The sequence below is a fragment of the Tenrec ecaudatus genome, chromosome 1 (assembly GCF_050624435.1).
Source record: "Tenrec ecaudatus isolate mTenEca1 chromosome 1, mTenEca1.hap1, whole genome shotgun sequence".
NCBI classification, from domain to species: domain Eukaryota; kingdom Metazoa; phylum Chordata; class Mammalia; order Afrosoricida; family Tenrecidae; genus Tenrec; species Tenrec ecaudatus.
The window spans coordinates 63,447,954-63,453,544 of NC_134530.1; the positions used below are offsets into that span (position 1 = coordinate 63,447,954).

Here is a 5,591-nt window from a genome sequence, read left to right on the forward strand (position 1 = left end):
CAGCGCGCAGTGACTACAGACTCAAGATGTTTTCATGATTCATCATTCACAAACATTCTCACATGGAAGCACATTCTGACCTGATGGAGTTCCTTCTGTTTGCAGCAAGGAATCTGCTATGACTCAGTATTTGCCCCAGGTTCCTGGAGCAAGCAAACAATCACACTCATGGCTTGCTCATGGTCTTTGCATCCAACTGGCCCTCCCAGGGGGAACAGGACAATGTTTTCCTCCAGCAAGGGGCAAAGTGGATCCAGAGGTGGAAAGTTGACCAAATGCATCCACTGTTGTTAGTTCTCTGGGATCAGCAGGCAACACAACACAAGGAGATGGAGGAAACAGGCACAAGATCCAGCTCAGGCAGAAGGTGAAGGATTCTTCTATTCTTCCTCTCATATGCAAAAAGGCTTATGATGGCAAGGAGTATCATTGGCCTGCAATGCCATTGATAGGCTGAACTCTGCTCCCACCTTTACCCAGGAGTCTCTAATTGACGTTATCATTAACCATCCCAGCTCCAAGCTCTCCTCAATTTCAGTAAGCAAGGTTGTTTCATCTATCACAGGCTGTTAATAAGCGTTTCTCCAATCCTGAGGAAGTCACGTTCTTCGTATAATCCAGATATACTTATATAAAATCGACGCATATGCAAAGTTATTCATACCAGCAATTTTTTTTAACAATTTATTGGGGCTGATACAATTCTTTTCACAGTTCATACATATACATACATCAATTGTATAAAGCACATCTGTACAGTCTTTGCCCTAATCATTTTTTTCTTTTCTTCTTTTACATTTTATTAGGGACTCATACAACTCTTACCACAATCCATACATATACATACATCAATTGTATAAAGCACATCCATACATTCCCTGCCCCAATCATTCTCAAGGCATTTGCTCTCCACTTAAGCCCCTTGCATCAGGTCCTCTTTTTTTTCCCCCCTCCCTCCCCATTTCCCCCTCCCTCATATGCCCTTGGTAATTTATATATCGTTATTTTGTCATATCTTGCCCTATCCGGAGTCTCCCTTCCCCCCTTCTCTGCTGTCCCTCTCCCAGGGAAGAGGTCACATGTGGATCCTTGTAATCAGTTCCCCCTTTCCAACCCACTCACCCTCCACTCTCCCAGCATCGTCCCTCACACCCTTGGTCCTGAAGGTATCATCCACCCTGGATTCCCTGTGCCTCCAACCCTCATATGTACCAGTGTACAGCCTCTGTCCTATCCAGGCCTGCAAGGTAGAATTCGGATCATGGTAGTTGGGGGGAGGAAGCATCCAGGATCTGGGGGAAAGCTGTGTTCTTCATCGATACTACCTCACACCCTAATTAACCCATCTCCTCTCCTAAACCCCTCTATGAGGGGATCTCCATTGGCCGACACTTGGGCCTTGGGTCTCCACTCTGCACTTCCCCCTTCATTTAATATGATATATATATATACATATATACACATACATATATACATATACACATACATACACACACTTATATCTTTTTTTTTTTTTGCATGATGCCTTATACCTGGTCCCTTGGGCACCTCGTGATCGCACTGGCCGGTGTGCTTCTTCCATGTGGGCTTATTTGCTTCTGAGCTAGATGGCCGCTTGTTCACCTTCAAGCCTTTAAGACCCCAGACACTATCTCTTTTGATAGCCGGGCACCATCAGCTTTCTTCACCACATTTGCTTATGCACCCATTTGTCTTCAGCGGTCCTATCATGGAGGTGTGCAGTCAATGATATGATTTTTTGTTCTTTGATGCCTGGTAACTGATCCCTTTGGGACCACTCGATCACACAGGCTGGTGTGTTCTTCCATGTGGACTTTGTTGCTTCTGAGCTAGATGGCCGCTTGTTTATCTTCAAGCCTTTAAGACCCCAGTCACTATCTCTTTTGATAGCCGGGCACCATCAGCTTTCTTCACCACATTTACTTGTTCACCCACTTTGGCTCCAGCCGTTGTGTCCATACCAGCAATTTTTATAATAACAAAAGATGGAAATCACCATGTCCATTAGTAGGGGACTGATTAATTACTATGAGACATCTATCCAATGGAATTATATGAAGCCTTTATCAAGAATAGGGCAGTTCCTTATTTGTCTTCCTCTGAATGAACCACTGTGGTCAAGAAATACAATAGCCTTATGAATACTTACCTGGCACGGGAGATACCAAGATCACGAAGGTGGTTTTCCCAGGGCAAGGCTCATCCATTGCACTCGGATGTGCTGACCCCTGCGATTTCCCCAAATGTGGGAAACTCGACTGCAGAATTTGTGGCAGTGGGGGACTGCATTCGTGCTCTGCTGTTTTCGAAAAGAAAAATAATTATACCCTTGTGAGCGATAGTTAATTTTTTAAAAATCAAGAAAAGGTCTTTAAAAGAAACAGACTTTGATAGTTATCAGGGGCAGGAGAGGAAGGGAGGGAAGAAGTCATAGACTACAGGACAGATGGTGTTCACTTGGGTGAAGAGGAAGATGGATGTAAAAAGCGGGTGGCGGTGGTGAGACTAGGGCAAACCTGGGGAAGTTTGATAAGTTATTTACGTTGTTGATTGTAAAAATGATGATCTGATATCTGATATTTAAACCCATACCTAATTCACCAAAAGAAAGAAATAATATGCAATGCCTTCCTTTCCCAGAGATGGTGGTTAGAGGTGTTCACAATGGTCCAGCCTGCCATGTGGGCTGTCCTACAACACAACCTCTAACAAAATCAGGTTGCGTCCTACCTGGCAGGTGAGACACCACAGTCATGAAGGTGGTGAGGTTCATCCATTGTACCCAGATGTGCTGAGTCCTGAGAGTTCCTGAAATGTGTGAAACACGACCACATTTTGTGGTAGTGGGGGACTGTGTTTGCATTGAAAGATAAAAAATTAAAAGTCAGGTGATCTTAAATCCCTGGTAACAGAATTGTTTACCTATGTACCTAGAAGACTGGTAAAGCACCAAAATCCTTATGTGATGTGTGCGCAGGCTGACTTGAAGGGGTTCCTGCTGTGAAACTTAAGAGGTTGTCCAAAACAAACAAACAAGTCAGAGGGCCAATGGCAGTTCCCTGTATGCTAAATGTGTCTGTGACAGGCTCACACATACGTTCCTTATTAAGGAGCATAGAATCATCATGAAAGTGTTGGAGGCATAAGCCCAAAATAAAAAAGTCAACTTTTTAAAAACTTAAGGCTTTCTGTGTAACAAAATAATCAAATTAACCTGTTCTGTTAAAAACAAAATCAATCAAAACACAAACAGTGGCCTTATCTACCCGAATGAGAGACCAGCAGGACTCAATTGCACCACCCGGCCACCACAGCTGATCATTCTGACCAGGGCCAAAGGAGACTGACCCTAAAAAGACGGGGGTGGGGGGTGGGGGGATGTGGAAGAGAGCCACAAATTCCTAAGGAAAACAAAACAAAACCCAACACCAGACTTACTGGGCCGTTGAGACTGGAGAACTCCTTGAGGCCATTGCCCAGAGATGCTGATTAAGCCTTGAACTGAAACTAGCCCCTGAGGCCACCTTTTACCTAAATAACAGATTCGCTCACCAAATAAAGAATGCCATCTATGAATTCCATGGTGAAGTGAAATTACTTGGTATGGCTCTGTGTAACTCCCATCAAAGAACTGGGTGAGACAATGCAAGTAGGTTAGGTATAACTTCTAATAGGGGCTGGTCAGTTTTGCCATTCCACTGGGTATGAAATAAGGCATTTCAGAAGCAGAAACAGAATTGTATGCCCAGCAAGAAAGAAGAATCAGCAATGAAGAATCAGCAATAAAATCCCTGTGTGGAGACGTGGCAGAAGAACAGTGCCCAGACAAATGGGCTGAGCAACAGGTTTCACAGTCCAGGGCAGTGGTTCTCAACCTGTGGGTCGTGACCCCTTTGGCAGTTGAAGGACCTTTTCTTTCACAGGGGTCGCCCAATTCATCACAGTAGCAAAATGACAGTGATGAAGTAGCAAGGAAAATAACTTTATGGTTGGAGGTCACCACCACACGAGCAACTGTATGAAAGGGTCGCAGCATTGGGGAGATTGAGAACCACTGCTCTAGGGAATCGGTAAAGGTGAGCAGGCTGGATTTTTGAGTGGCAGGCTGGTTTGCAGAGTGGATGCCCTTTATGCATTTCTCATTTTTAAAGAGTTTTTAACACTTTCCTGAGCAGGGCAGATACCAAGGGACAATTTTTGGTAACTTGTTAGCTTCCATTCTAAACCCTAGACTCATGAGTATTCTGTGAGTCCTGTGTGGCCATTGACACGGATTACTGAACCCTGCAGAGAAGCAGAGCGCTAAGGGCAGCATAGTGGGGGTGTGAGCAGTCAGGAAGGTTAGGGCACGGGGGCATGTCTGGCCTCTGCCTTGTAGCTATCAGCCTTGGGCAGATAAGGAGTTAGATTCTCCTTCCCTGGGTGGTTGAAGGAGGTCAGATGTGGCCCCCATTCCATTTCTTTAAATAATGTGATCCTTTGAAGAATGGTTTATATAAGACCAAATGGCCAGCTTTAAAATGAAGTTGAGGGACAGGGGGTGGAGGGTGGGGGGATATCTAACCTAATTTTTGTGACTCTGGTTCTAAACATGTGTTTGTTGTATAATCAGCCAATGGCTGGATAATTTTTGTTATAAAACATTTTCAAATACCTAGGTAATTGATTATATTTTTCAGCTGTAGTAAAAGGTGGTATTATATGAATATGTGCATAGTCCATAGAAATGAAAAAAGTATGGCTTTATAATTATTAATTAATGCTCCTGGTTTTTTTTTACTAATTGTGGTAATAAATGGATATTTTAAAACACAAACAAAATAAATAAATAAAACTAAGTTAAGAAAGCAAGGGGACAGGGAAACTAATGGCAAATTAATGAAAAGGAAACAACCAAATGGAAATATTGAAAATATTCACACATTGTAAAGAATGTGACCAGTTGTCGCTAAACAGTTTGTGTAGAAATCATTGCATGGGAACATAAACTGCTATGCAAACTTTCACTGAAAAAACAATAAAGCATTATTTAGGGGGCTGGGGAAAGCAATACTATGCCTTATCTGGCTTGAGCTTAGTTCACAAGATCCTCCCGCTGAGCTGGGGAAGAAGCACCAACCAAAGCATAGAAACCAAAGGGGGGAGAGGGCTGAAGGGAACCCGAGTTTATATTGTCCAAAGAGAGATGGAAGGGAGATGGGGATGACCAGTGCTGGTTGTACGCCCTCCCTCCTCTGAAGTCAAACGTAGCCATGTAACTTGCTTTGGGGTAATGACACATGAGCAGAAGAGATGAGCGACCAGTTATGTTCCAGGCCATAGCAGCTTTGTCATCTCGTGTCTCAGAATGAAAGCGACACGGAGCAGAGATGCCAGCTGTCGTGCACTGAACATGCAGCATGCGCTGTTTTGTTTGGTGCTATCTTGTTGAGTCTGTCCCAATCCTGTGCACAGTGGAGCGAACACTGCCCAGTGCTGCGCCATCCTCACGATTGTGCCTTTGCCTGAGCCCATTGATGCCGCCACTGTGCCCATTCATCTTGTGGAGGGCCTTCCTCTTTGTCACTGCC

The 5,591-nt window shown here is 44.1% G+C and overlaps 1 non-coding gene across 1 annotated transcript; it reads left to right on the forward strand.

Moving 5' to 3' along the window:
- Positions 1–2,162: 2,162 nt before the first annotated feature.
- Positions 2,163–2,325, forward strand: LOC142437960 (U1 spliceosomal RNA). The gene has a single exon (XR_012782457.1). It is a non-coding gene; the product is annotated as a U1 spliceosomal RNA (small nuclear RNA).
- The last annotated feature ends 3,266 nt before the right edge of the window (positions 2,326–5,591 follow it).